We start from the raw sequence: 15,160 nt of genomic DNA, 5'->3' as shown, positions 1-15,160 counted from the left end.
ACTCAGGTACACATTTTATGTTTGCATATGACTCATTTGGAGCATTAACCTGCAGCTTGTTTTTCACTACAGCCTTCACTATACATTCATACTCTATATATATATATATATATATATATATATATTTATTTTTCTTACTCTTTTCTCTCCTGCTTTTTCACCTGATGTTTTCTTCATCATACCAGCCAGTTTTTGGCATTTTCTCACCACTTTTTCCTTCAGATTCTATGTTCTACCCTTGAAAGAAAGAAATAAATGATGGTGACTGCGCTGTGTGAGGAAGTGGAAAGAGCAGATGCACAGGGAAGTGAATAGCAAAAACCCACCACTGAGTAATCGCTAAAACCAGTGGGGGTGGGAGGTCTGTGGGTCAGTAATGGTGAACAGCAATAAGCATAAATTAAATATTAACATATACTATAATTAAATTAAATGGTGAACATCACAAACATGAAAAGCATGTAAATCCAAACAGCTTAGTTGATGTGAATGGTGCCAGAAAGTTCAAATTAAACACAATCCAGGTGGAGTCCCAGAAGTCCCAGAAGAGGGAAGATGTGGGATCGTAATAAGGTAAAAAAGTCAAATAACACAAATAAAGTCAACTAAGCTGTTTGGATTTACATGCTTCTCATGTTTGTGATGTTCACTATTTAATTTAATTATAGTGTATGTTAATATTTTATTTATGCTTATTGCTGTTCACCATTACTGACCCACAGACCTCCACCTCCACTGGTTTTAGCGATTACTCAGTGGTGGATATTAAAAGACTAAGTACATTACTTTTTTAATAAAATTTGTTACCAGCGGTATTACGCTATATGCGTCTTTTCTTTTCATACTCCCGTTATTGGAGCGATTGATTTAGCCAAGGTCGTGTCACTACTGGTCCTGTCCTGTGACTTCTGGGATATCCAAAGGCCGTGGCTGGTCTATAGCCAATTGCTCTGATTACTTGCCATCTGGTAAGAGGCTCATTATTCTCGGTGGAGGGATCTCACGATTTGTATGATATGTCACCGGGTGATTGAAAGATCCAGTATTACAACACGAGCAACCTTTAAGGAATTACATTTGTTGGATGTTATATTGGGAGCTTTTGCTTATCAATATAAGGACTCTTTTTTTGGACTTTCTGTTAACCTCTCTCCTTAAAGGAGAGGTTTTTTTCATTCCTACCTACTTGGCGCGGCTTTTTGTTTATTTATTTGTGTCATTTGCCTTTTACCTTCTTACGGTCCCACATCTTCCCTCTTCTGGGACTTCTAGGACTCCACCTGGAGTGTGTTATATTTGAACTTTGAACTTTCTGGCACCATTCACATCAATTAAGCTGTTTGGATTTACATGCCTCTCATGTTTGTGATGTTCAATATTTAATTTAATTATAGTATATGTTAATATTTAATTTATGCTTATTGCTGTTCACCATTACTGACCCACAGACCTCCCACCCCCACTGGTTTTAGCGATTACTCAGTGGTGGGTTTTTGCTATTCACTTCTCTGTGCATCTGCTCTTTCCACTTCCTCACACAGCGCAGTCACCATCATTTATTTCATTCACATATTTCTGGCCAGGACCGGTTCCAGGTAACTGCAGCAGTGCCCCCCCCCATAGTATTTAGCACCGATAGCTCGAGAGCCCTTCCAATTTATATGTTCTACCCTTGGCTCAGGTCTTTCATCCATATATAGATATACATGCAAGTTATGAGACGGGAGCGCTCGATCTGGTAAAACTACCGTTTGTAATGGAGTAAGCACATTCATCATGCTGTAACAGACAAAAAAGCATGAATCGTCTTTTACTAACACAAAATCAGCTAAAGCAGCCCCAAGGGTGGCGTCATCCGAATGGAACTTCCCCTTTATAGTGCCATCGTACGTGTTGTATGTCACCGCGTTTTGCTACAGCATTTTTTTTTTTTACGATCGTGTGTGGGCAATGTCGTTTTAATGATGAAGTTGGGAAAAACAAAGTTTTTTTCTAGAGGCTAAAAAACGTTGTTTTTTACAAGCCGAAAAATGATCGTGTGTATGCGGCATAAGACTTTAAAATGGGGAATTTTGATCTTTCATGTTCAGGTTCCATAGACTTTAATAGAGTTTCCGTCTCGTGTCCGAAGGGGTTCTGATGTGAACTGAACCGGGGGGGGGGGGGGGTGTTCGGCCCAACTCTAGCAGGAATATGGGCTGGCATGCTAACAGGTAAAGTCCATTGCTATTTGAAAACAAGTCCATATGGCCAGCAGCATTGGCTTATATTTTTGAGAGTATGGGGTCTAAAATGTGGCCTGTCTTTTACCGAGAATGCTGATATCATAATGACTGAACAAAAAAATCTAAAAAGAAATGATACAAAAACTTTAAAGAAAATATTTAACAATGCGTCATTCTTGTTCATTCATTTAAATATAAATGCAGGTTTTACCTTCATCTGTTTCTATGGAGTTTCCTACCATGTAGGAAGCAAACTGGTTTAACAAATTCTTTTAGTTTATCCTAAAGCTGAGATTGAAATTTGGTCACCCGCTTCCTGACAATCTGTGTGATCTGTGAGCGTCTGTATTCTGTGGCAATTTGATTAACGGACTGGGGAGTAATTTGACTGTCTGCCTTTCAGCCTTTGCAAGACTCAGTAATTGTCTCATGTAATCAAGCTGCTAGCGTAATAATAAAACATAATCTTTTGTGTCTCAATTCTTGTTATGAGACAGTTCGAAAGGCTTTAGGAAATTAGATGCACCCGAGAAGAACAACAACTTGTTGAACAAAAAAAAATATAAAGTTAAAATAAATTAAACCTAAAAAACAAAACAAAAAAAACAATCTGATTATTAAAGGGACACTAAAGGTACATGTAATGCATCCTATGCATTAAGGTAAAAAAAATCCGACAATAATGGCCCCCCCAGCCCCCCCCCCCCATTTCACTTACCTGAGCTCTTCACCTGCGGCACTTGCCCCCAACGTCCTCTTCGCCGGTCAGCCTGGTGGTTGATTGGCTAGAGTGGATGGATACAGTGAGCGGCGCTCGCATGAAGGTGGAAAGTTCTTGCAGGCAGGACCAGAGACAGCCGCCGAGGGACCCCAGAAGACGTGGATCGGGGCCACTCTGTGCAAAACGAGCTGCACAGTGGAGGTAAGTATAACATGTTTTTTATTTAAAAAATATAATAATTCTCTTTACAACCCCTTTAAGGTTGAGTTGAAGTGGCAAATATTTCCCTATCTGTTTTCTTACTTATCTTTGAAGAAGAAAACATAATATGTGGGGTTATAAACTAAAGAGATGAAAGAGATGATAATTTGAACAACAAACAGATTAGAAAAATCATGAAAAAAAAAATGAGAAAACTGGACCTCCATTCTCAATTTAGTTATTCATATATGCCAGATTCCACAGCGTTTTGTTATTTAGCTCTATGCAGAAACTTAATACACATACAAGCAACTCTGCAATATAGTTTGTGTCATGATTTTAAGTCACTAATGCCGCGTACACACGGTCGTTTTTCGGCATGAAAAAAAACGATGTCCAAAAAACGTAGTTTTTCCAACTTCATCATTAAAAACGATGTTGCCCACACACCATCGTTTTTGAAAAATGATGAACAAAGCGCGGTGACGTACACCACGTACAACAGTACTCTGAAGGGGAAGTCTATTTCGCCTTTGAGCTGCCTTTTAGCTGATTCCTTGTTATTAAAAGACGATTTGCGCTTTTTTGTCTGTTACAGCGTGATGAATGTGCTTACTCCATTATGAATGGTAGTTTTACCAGAACGAGCGCTCCTGTCTCATAACTCGCTTCTGGGCATGCACGGGTTTAAAACGTAATTTTAGCCCACACACGATCATTTTTTACAACCCGAAAAACAACATTTCAGAAGCCGAAAAACAATGTGAAGCCCACACACGATCATTTTAAATGACGTTTTTAAAAACGTCGTTTTTTTTCATGCTGAAAAACGACAGTGTGTACGCGTGTTATAGAAATGTTGAATTTCATATTTGTACCAGGGGAACCATTGGGAAAAATATTAATGTATAAGACAGAGCCACTACTGTACATGCATTTGCTGTCTTGAGAACCAGTTACCGGTGTCAGGTTTTAATTCAATTAGTCACATTGTCCTATTGTTCTGAAGGGAGGCCAGAAACAGCAGGGGCCCTTAGCATACTGGTATGACTACTCTGTCCAAGAATAGCTGCATACCATTTTTATTTACAGCACAATATATTGTCTGATAAGAAGTATCTCCTCATTGAATTACAAGAATTTCCGGTCATCTCCTGTTTTAGGACCAAATTTAGGACTGTGTTAATCAGATAATAATACCAGGTGTGGGTGTGTATATTAAAAGAGATTCCTTTCACCCTTTGTCTAATTACAAGCCACAATAGGACAGGACGGACAGGGCGATACTGGGTGGGTCGGGAGTCTTTAATTGCCATCTTGAAAAGGACACATATTCGACCAATCACAGCAGAGGGTTTTTTTCTTAATTCTTAGAGGGTATAAAAAACAGTGCTAGCTTGACTAAGAGACAGACTGGATCATGAGCTGATTGGGAAAATTTGGTGAAGTACTCTGCAAATATATTTTCTCTTTTTCTCTCTCTCTCTCTCTCTCTCTCTCTCTCTCTCTCTCTCTCTCTCTCTCTCTCTCTCTCTCTCTCTCTCTCTATCTCTCTGTCTCTCTGTCTCTCTCTCTCTCTCTCTCTCTCTCTCTCTCTCTCTCTCTCTCTCTCTCTCTCTCTCTCTCGTCTCTCTGTCTCTCTGTCTCTCTCTCCCTTAACTTATTCTCTGTAACTTTTCTTCTCCTATGAATTGTCTTGAGATACTGATCTAGCCATCTTATTGTTTGTATAATTGTGTGATGTTATAGTTGTAAATATTAGAGTAATACAAGTTTCTTCTATGTATCAATAAATGTAATACTTTTCCCTTTTCCGCAGCGATATTCTTTGCTTTAATTTTTATATAGACAAAAAGGTTTTCATAGTTTACTTTAATTAGTTACGTGCGATATTAATATTTTTATGAATCGCTGATTATTAATTATGTACGTGCGTTATTAATTTTTCTATGACAAGATGGTGCCCCGTGTAGTGAGGAGGGTTTAAAGTTTGGATAGATATGATTTATTGTATGGTAGACAGAACTGGTTTAGGTCTATTTTGTTTTAACCTGTCTGAATACCTAACAAACTTACTCTTCAGAACTTAACCTTTTCTTTTTGTCTATGCGAATGTGTTTATGAGACTGATTTTGAATAATGTAGATATATATATAGAATGAAATTGTAGCAGGGATTTCTGTTTGGAATCTTGGAGACAGTGGCCCAGGTTCAGAAAGGACTTAAAACGGCGCAACGCCAGGTGCGCAGCCGTGGGTCCTAATCCGAGCCGTCGTATCTATACGCCTGATTCTTAGAATCGCTCACGCATAGATATCCATAAGATCCGACAGGCGCAGGTCTCTTACACCGTCGGATCGTAACTGCATATTATTATTTTTATTTTTTTTCCTGACCACTAGGTGGCGCTTCCGTCGAATTCCGCGTTGAGTATGCAAATTAGCTAGATACGCGAATTCCCGAAAGTACGCCCGGCCGACGCAGTAAAGTTACGTTAGGCTTTTCCCGGTGTATAGTTGCCCCTGGTATATGAAGCATAAGTATGGCTGTCGTTCCCGCGTCGAAATTTGAAAAAGTTACGTAGTTTGCGTAAGTCATCCGTGAATGGGGCTGGACGTCATCTACGTTCACGTCAAAATCAATGACGTCCTTGCAGCATACTTTGGAGCAATGTACACTGGGAAATTCCACGGACGGCGCATGCGCCGTTCGGCAAAAACGTCTATCACGTCGAGTCACAGTAGATTTAAAAAAAAACACGCCCCCTGATCCAAATTTGAATTAGGCGGGCTTGCGCCGGCTGATTTGCGCTACGCCGCCGCAACTTACAGAGCTAGTGCTTTGAGAATACAGCGCTTGCCCGTCTGGGTTGCAGAGGCGTAGCGTAGAGCGGATACGTTACACCTGCACAAATTTACCCCGCTGACTGTGAATCTGGGCCTGTGTGCGTCTATGCAGCTGACCCTTTGAATGAGATTAGGCCAATCTTTGTGAGTGAAACACACCTATGCTTTGGTAAATAAACAGTGGGGCGATGGCGCCGCTATAATGATTAATATTCAATAAGGTGTGGGTGTAGTGGTTATTAAACCTCTCTATTATGTACAGGGGCCTTGAATGTTGTTTTTTTCTCAGAGGCTGGGGTTTATTTGTTTTGCACGGTGGACATCTCTGGCATCCGTGGAGTCCTTCAGATTCTGGACAGGTGTTCGCTTCCCTGGGGGGATCGAGTGCATTGTGGACGGGGTGTGTTAGTGGTGTTGGTGCTCTGCGGTGGGTGATCTGGGTCGTGATGGCAATACCGCTACTAAAGTTCTGTGCTCTCTGAAAATGGGCCAATACTTTTTGAAGATCTTTTCCAATTGTTGGTATTGGTTGCTGTATACTGTGATAAAGGCCAGATCCATAGTAGGTGCTTAATGAAGCTTTTTCTTGTTGAGCAAAGCTTCCCTATCCATCTCACAAATGTTAATTTTCAGTTGTTGTCAGCACCTATGCTTTTGGGCTGCGTTTCCACTGGTGCAACTCCAATGTGGCCTGATTCAAGGTGCGATTTGGAAATGCAGCTTTAGTGCGACTGTGTGTGGCTTTGAATGCGTTTTTTTTTTTATCCAGAAGTCGCATCAAAATGGTGCAGGTACCTTTATCGGTCGCTGCAGCATTGAGCCACATAGAGTGGAATGGTGCTATTGAAATCAATGGGCTTCGAGTTGTAATGCGACTTTGGGTCCAAAGTCGCATGGCAAATCACATCAGTGGAAACGGAGACTAAAATCACACTGAATTATCTGGATGTATGTGAATCTATTCCTCTGTTTAATCAAATAACTGGGGATGGTAAGCGGTGTAATAAGATCTGTAAACACTGACTATATTGTAACTGCTAAAAATCATTATTAGGTAAGCGTCAGTTAAATTAGTGCAATTAGGTGCCTCTTGCACTGCAAGCAATCATAACGATCTAATAAGTAAGCATTTCTTTTAGAATGTTGCAGAAAAGTTCACAGGAGGACAACTAATTTAGTTGGGAAAATCCCCGGGCTAATTTTTTGAAGGACTATAGTCAGTCATTGTTCTGACAAGTAGTGAAAAAAGATCAGCAGAGGGGCAGTACGGTCCACTCAATCAGGGGTCAAAGCGTAGCTAACTTTGGGAAAAAGCGACCTTTAAGGGTTTGCGGATCAGCTCAAGGTCCTTCGTCCGCAAAAAGGATGGGAAATCAAATCGCTTCAAAACGGATGTCGAACCGGGGGGAGCCTTACCACGTGACTCCGAAGGAAGAAATGATAGATGAATATGGACCTTGGGTTGTGAAATATATAAAAGATTGGGATCAGTGGACAGGAAAGCAATATTCGAAAAAGGGTACTTTCAAGCCAAGCGCTTGGGAAGCCCTGTGGTGCAGTCACCACGGGAAGATGATACGAACAAATGAAAAAAGATGCTTGGAGGGCAGGGATGGTAGGATATCAGAACTGATGAGGTGAGTATTTTTAATAGGGAATCCACATCCCCAGAGAAGTGATGATGAACAGAGTTTATGGGTAAGTAGGATATAGAAGATGTAAGGTCTTGAGGTCATATTTGACCTAGATAAATGGATTGTGAGAGTGTGTGACGTGTGTTCTCAGCTGCTGACTCAGCGCTGACAGCCCGAATGACCCCCCCTTCTATTTTGTGAGGGTGTGTGAAACAGCTGTATTGTCATGCAAATTGAGTGAGCCGAGTGAATGGTAAAGCGAAAGTAAGATGTCTTATGTGTATATATATATATATATATATATATATATATATATATATGTGTGTGTATTTTTTTTGTATTAACGGTAATCTTTGTTTCCATAGAAGTTTCTTTTTGAAGTTTTCCAATGTACTCAGAATAGGTAAGTAGGATTGTCTTGCAAGACAAAAGGGAAACTTATAAAAAATGTGTTTGTTTTAAAACTGCTCATTTTTAACCATGGTGAATACATTTTCAGGGGGAATTATTGGTATACCATAGAACAAAAATCCATATGGCATTAATATGTATTATAGTAATACATATTAATGAAACGTTGAGCTCAACAATTTTTGGTATTTTAAAAGAAAGTGCACGGTTTATGTAATATAATGTAATGTATATTTGTGTTTTATATGATAATGTCTTGTTACAGATATATAACCATTGTTTTTTGTTTCCAGGTTAAGAAAAAATTGAATGTTTATTACTAAACTTTTATTTTGTGTTTTATCCCTCAGAATCGATAACTGTGTTTTTCAGGATTTCAGAATAAGAGGAAATCTTTAGGTTGGTTAGTCGGTCGAGTTTCACAAGGTTTAGGTTTTCATGACCATTATCTAGTTGGAACGTCTAGTGGTCAGTCCATTTGGCTATGTTTTGGACCACCTAGTGGGGGTTACATGTGCTGATCCACTGAATAGCAGAACCAACTAACTGAGGTCCGTGTATTAGTTTTTTATGAAAAATTGAGTAAGACTGCAAGGGATAATTGGCACTCTAACACATATATTAGGCTAAGTAGCGTTCAGGGGTACCACACTTAGTGGTAAAAGGGTTTTGGGGTATTCTCCAGAGGTTGAAATGGATCGACCATAGATCCGTAGCATATCTGTTTTCTTATTACCGAAGATCAAGCCATGCTGACACGTGTAGTTCCATAGATCTAATAGGTAAAATCCTGATGTTACTTTGGCCAGACTTGTGTTTTTAGGACTTCTTAAACTCCCCCCCCGCTGTTAAGCCTGGCTGTACAAGGTTGCATTGCCTCAGTGCTACAAGGAATTTTTTTTTTTCTTAGTCTATTGGTCAGTTGTGTCTGGTAACACCCGTTCCCTTGAGCTGGATACACTATATGCAATCCTTGTTTTCCAATTTCTTTTAGATTTACCGGCAGACATATAGTACGAGGGCCTGCCTGGTGGCATACGTGTTGAAAGTGCATAGATATGGCCTCGATTGTATAGTTTAGGGTTGTGTCGGGAGAAAAGGTGCAGGAAGATGCATGGGGTGATATCAGCTCTTGGCTGTTCCAAGGCCCTCACTTCCAATATATATGTGGGCATGCAGTATTCTCCTCAGTTAATATCCATATGTGTCCTTCTGTCCTAGATTACGTGTGTACCTTGACTGGTGGTCTGTGACTGGCATGCCAAGAATATCAGTGCCCCAGGGTGGCACTAGACTCCTGTCTTTCATGGGAGTCCTGTCTGAATGGTGAGGCAGTTTGTTTTGTAGGGGTGAAGGATAACATGGTCTAATTACTGAATTGATAGAGGAGGGAGAAGGGTGCAGCTATGTGAGCTCTATGAGGGATGTGTACCTGGTGGCAGGTGGTTTTCAATCCGGGTATCCAGACTATTTCCCATAGTAAAGAGAGGCTCAATGGCGACTGTCTTGGGAGTGAGAGATGGGTCATTGGTACCGTAATCACTATAGAGCTGGAGATAATCAGGAACACATTGGGAGGCCCTGGGCTACATATCAGGGAAGGGTTAGGAAAATCCAACTCGTTCTATTCTCATCCATAAGGGCATGGACGGAACTTTGGGCATATATCACAGTTAGGTTAGGTACTATCCTATCAGACTCTACTGGGTTACACCTGGAGTCCATCCTGTTCCGAGGGTTGTGAGTCCAGACAGGAATTGAAAGAAATGTTGGAATGGGTGACTAGTATGACATAAAGGTATGTGGTGCAGGTACCCAGGAGACTGACACCTATGCATAATAGGGTGTCTATTGGCCAAACTAGAGGGTGCCAGGTGATACATCAATAGGGTGAAAACTTCCTCGTAGAGGCAGTGTCTCATGCTTATCAGTCCTATAAAGAAGCTTTCGCTTACTGGACATGGGAGAGGTACACCTAGTTGATGTCTCACCTGAGAGGTTGAATCCCTGCACAAGTAATGACAGTAACTACATACAGGAACATGCCCTGTTAAATAAAGGGAATACACGCGGGCTAACAGGGTACAGAGTGGTTGATAAGACTATTACCCTGTATGTGCTGAGTATACGCTGAATCAAGTGATTGTTAAGTGACCAGTGGCTTTCTCCCAGAGATGTGCAGACACAGCATAAGGTTCACGCAGGACGCTTCTTTCTGGGGAGTAACCCAACAGAGGAGGGGGGTATTCAGCACTATATAGGGGGAATAGGAGCTGGGATGGGTGTTAGTAATAGAGTGGACAGCGGTCTCCTGAGGAACAGACCCGCAGCCATGGCTTCAGACAATAAGCACGGCTTTGTTGCTCAGAGAGATTGGTGACAATTGTGACAACATGCAACAAAGTTACATGAAAACCCAGTTCAATATGGCTCACGATTTTATCGACCATGTTAAGAGGTTGGAAGAGAGTATGAAAGGGTATAGAACAAAAATATGTCATTGGCTCTGGCGTACATGCAGGGGCAGGCGGAGTTATTGACCAGGATCATGCTGAGTGTCCAAATCTCTGTATGATGGGCGGTAGCCTGAGGAGTTAGCATCACCATTCAGTAAGACTTTGACAAAACTCGTCGCGTACACTAATCCAAAATGGTAGTCAAATGCCGGGATGGGCTGTACTGGTTTGGATTGTGAGAAATGAGGTGCTGTATGATCCCATATACGGAAGTGCAGACTCGGTCTGTAGATAGGTTGGCATCAATGAGCTTACTGACTGGGGATTCTATCTTGGTGCATTTGGGGCTAAGTGACCCACATGTGATCAGAGGGCACGGAAGCTGAGAGCAGGTTGATATTTCCCCCTGTCAGAAGTGTGACCACGATGTCTTTTGCATTCCAGGTCAATACCCGGTGGTGAAGGAGGAATGTTGGGAAGGTATTTCACTGTGGGTTCTGGATGGGAAGATCATTACGGGGGAGGAAACACCTAGGTATAATTTAGGACATAGGCGGGTTTTGTTTCTTTGTCCTAGAGGATACCGATGGGGTGTTAGTCATGGAACTAGGGTGTTCCTTGGACCTACCTGGTGGTAGTGGGGCATGGTCACTGAAATCAAGTCACAGGGATGGAGTTTTTGTGGGTTTTGTCATTGTTTCAATGGTATATGTGCTGTGGGACTCAATACCGAATGATGGTATCACATGTCTAATGATGCACGGTTATCAGCACTAGGTTGAACTGTACCAAGCTGGGCACGCTACCTCGGGGAGTCTATTGTACCTATTCTCTTGTCCTTGGGATGGATATAGACGAAACCCCGGGTTACACCCCGAGTTGCCCTGAAGAAAGGTTTTATAGCAAACCTGACATCCCCTTTACACTTATTGAAACTTCCGTTGGGATTCGGGGAGGAATTAAAAGTTAGGTAGTTAAACTTCGGGCAACAGGATTTAAATGGTGCCAACAGTTTGTGCAAGGTGTGAATAAAAAGGCCCGTCTCAAGGGATTTAGAGGTACTCATAAACAAGCTAGGTAGGTTGGCACAGCAGGTTGGGGAAGGGGTTGAGGGGCAGCTAGATGTGAATCATATTCTTGAAAATCTACAACATGCTCATATTGATGCTACTGCCTCATTGTCTGAGATAATGAAACAGAAGTTCACCGGACAGATAGCGGGCTACCGTGTTACACCCCCGAGTCCATCATGATCTGATGGTTTTTGAGTCAAACAACCTCAAATGATTGATACTGGGTGCTGGAGAAGGAAGGGGTGGTATTGTGTCAAGGGAAACAGGATAGGATCATGAGACAACAATGCTGGCACAAGAAGGGTCATGTCTCATGGATGCCGAGGAATTGTCCCAACCTTATGTAAAATACTTGGGGCAAGGGTATTGGTGCTGGTATCAAATGTCCAATGATGCCTATATTCTGCCTACGGGTGAACTGTACTCAACGGGGTACATTACCTCAGGGAGTCTACTGTACATCTTCCCCGGTCCTGGGAATAGATATAGCCGGGACACAAGGACGTACCCCTATTACCCCAGAGAAAAGGCTTGATATCAAACCTGACACCCCCATACATCTACAGAAACTTCCTCTGGGATTTGGGGCTGAGTTAAAGGCTTGGCTGGTAGATTTTGAACAACAGGATGAAATATTAAATGTGCTAAAGATGCTGAGAAAAGCCACTATACGACTCACCCATGATCAAAATAAGTGATCCAAGTATCCACGCTTTAGAGGAAGACGCTAAGATTTCCTGGTGGGAAAGTATATTTGGGTATAGTCCTAACGCGTCAGCTTTCCTAAACATTTTGCTCCACCCTGTTGTCCTAATCTGTGTAGCTTTATTGCTTTCCCTGATGCAAGTAATGATGTGCATTACTATCAGGAGAATGAACGCCAAAACTATGAGAATGTGCACCTCAACGAGGTATCTTCTCTCAAGGAAAGCCACTAACTCAGAAACAAATTTCCGAAGAAGCCTGTCCAATCCAGACCAGTACAAATGTACGTTTTTTTATACTCCTAGTTTAAATTTTTATCATGTTCGTGTAATTTTTTAGTAATTTTTATTTCTATTTTTATTTTTATTTTTGTACTCATTTTTTATCCATTACAATTTTTTACTTTTAATTTTTATATTTATTTTTTATTTTTTTTGTAAAAGTTTTTTTTTCTTATTTTTTTCTTTCTCGTTTTTATATCAATTTTTAGTAATTTTAATCATTTTTCTCATTTCTCATTTTTATCAGTTTTTTTTGTTGTCGTTTTAATTTTTATATTTTTTCTCTCATTTTTCTCCCTGAAGGGTTATGGTTATAATTTTTTTACTTTTAATTTTTTTAAAGTTTTTCATTATTATTTTTATTTAGTTATTTTTTTTCCTCTTATTTCATTCAGGTGAGAAAGTTCCAAAAGGTTTGAACTTTTTCCACCTGAAGGGGGGAGTAGTGCATAGACCTGGAAGAGGAAAATAGTAAATAATGCAGTGTTTTTAATTGCCCTCTTGTTGGAGAACTATATGTTATTTTTTATTATTTTCCTTTGGTTTGGGGAAGAGCCTCTAAAAAAATTTTTTAGTAAGAAGTACAGTCGGGTTGGACTAAATTCTAAAAGTTTCTTGGCAACCATTGTTTAGTCGCTCTTTTTAATATTTTATTTTTGTTTTTAACCCGACTTGTACATTATTAAGTGACCATGATCATGATCACCTGTTGATCACCAATAGGGCAGAAGAGTCTATTTTTTTTGTTTGTTTTTTTGTGTTTTGTTCTTGTTTTTTTTATAGAGGACCCTAGAACTATATTTTTTCCTGTTGATCTAGGAATAAGCCTCTTCAATTTGTAATAATAACGTGCGGTCAGGTTTACCCAAAGTCTACAAATTTAAATCATCTCTCTCTCGTTATTATCTGTGTACCTGACCAGCAAAAATACCACCAATTACTAGTAGAGAGAGGAGTCGTTTTTTGAACGGAACAATGTTCTATTTTTTTTTTTTATTACGTTTTTTGAATACCGATTCAATGCTCTTTAACAATCGAAAGTGGAATCTAAACTGGAGAGCTTGGTTGGAGCAGCATTAAATCTGTAGTTTTTATTTTTTATGTTTTTTTTTCTATTCTCCATATTCTTTTTCATTACTCACCTCTCTTCCTTTCCTCCTTTAATATTAGTTTATTGTTGGCTTCTATCATACATCTTTTCAGGATAATGTAACTAGAACTTCAGTTTTTTTTTTTTTTTAAGGCGTGTGAGAATTCCTGCCCGCCAGTGCCATATTGTACACCCATTTGACCAAAATATCCCTGGACATCCAGGTTTTCATGTCTTAAAGTAATTCTACCTCCCCTAGTCTACCTACGGCTTTATAGTCGTGAAAGTCACCCCACGGCTCCTGTCTGACATTCCTCTAATAACTGTACACTGACGTTCTCCTTTTGTATTCATACATGACTGTCTGGAGGCCCACCCAACCACCACCTGAAGAAATAACGACAACCAAGACATTTTTTTTTTGGAAGACAAACGTGCCATGAATAAGACACTCCGAAACCCTTCTTCACCATGCTGAAAAAGTGCTGCCTCGCGGTCCGATCCAATGGTGACAATCAGAACACCATCTTTTCATACAGGACTAAATATATAAGGATCCCGCCATCAATGTTGGAATTCCACTCCTCCAATGCAGAGGGGCGATGAAACATTGCAGTACAGACACTCAGGGTTCGGATCGGAAGTCTCAAAGGCACCAGGACTGTCTCAAGTCTACCTTGATGAGTTACGGCGAGTTCAAGAAAGGAAGAGGCCGCAGTGGTGGTGGGGGGAAGGGTCGGGGCTTCTGGGCCGTTGTGGGTGGGTACCGAATCATTGAAGGAGGACATAAGTTCAAGGATGAACTTCAGGGGGAACTGTGGTAGAGATTTTTCAACTCCATATTTCTAAGATTTGTAGGAAATTTGTATGTCGTTCTTTTACAAGGTTTTTTATTAATGTGATTTGGGTCTGTCTTTAGATTACTCTGTGAGCTGAGGAGCATGTTTTTGACCATATGTCAGCATATGGATGTTACCTCAATGGGGGGGGGGGATGTGATAGGAAATGCCCCCTCATTGTATTGAAAGAATTTTCTGTCATCTCCTATCTGATTACAGACAAGGCGTCTCCATAAGCCAGGGGTCCTGTGATATGCAAAGTGTGGAACTGGATGAGATAGTGCTCACACTAGAAGTTTTGTTGTTGATAAATATGCAAACTCCAAGACAGTCCCTATGTCAAGAGGATGTGATAACAGGGGGATGCACACTGGGGGGTCCTTTTGTGTCATTCTGAAAAGAAACATAAGTCATCCAATCGTATCCGCGGGAAACTTGAGTTTTGGCAGGGAGGAAAATGCAGGCTCAGGGGTATAAAAAACAGTCAAGTCAGCTTGACAATAGTTCAGTGTATGATGCCTTGACCAAGCAGACTGAAGCATGATGAAGGAGCTGACCTAAAAGACTGGTGATGTAATCTCTCTCTCTCTCTGTCTGTCTCTCTGTCTCCCTCTCTCTCCCTCTGTCTCTCTCTCTCTCCCTCTGTCTCTCTCTTCCTCTGTCTCTCTCTGTGTCTCT

The sequence above is a fragment of the Rana temporaria genome, chromosome 3 (genome assembly GCF_905171775.1).
Source record: "Rana temporaria chromosome 3, aRanTem1.1, whole genome shotgun sequence".
NCBI classification, from domain to species: Eukaryota; Metazoa; Chordata; class Amphibia; order Anura; family Ranidae; genus Rana; species Rana temporaria.
This window is presented reverse-complemented; position numbering follows the sequence as displayed.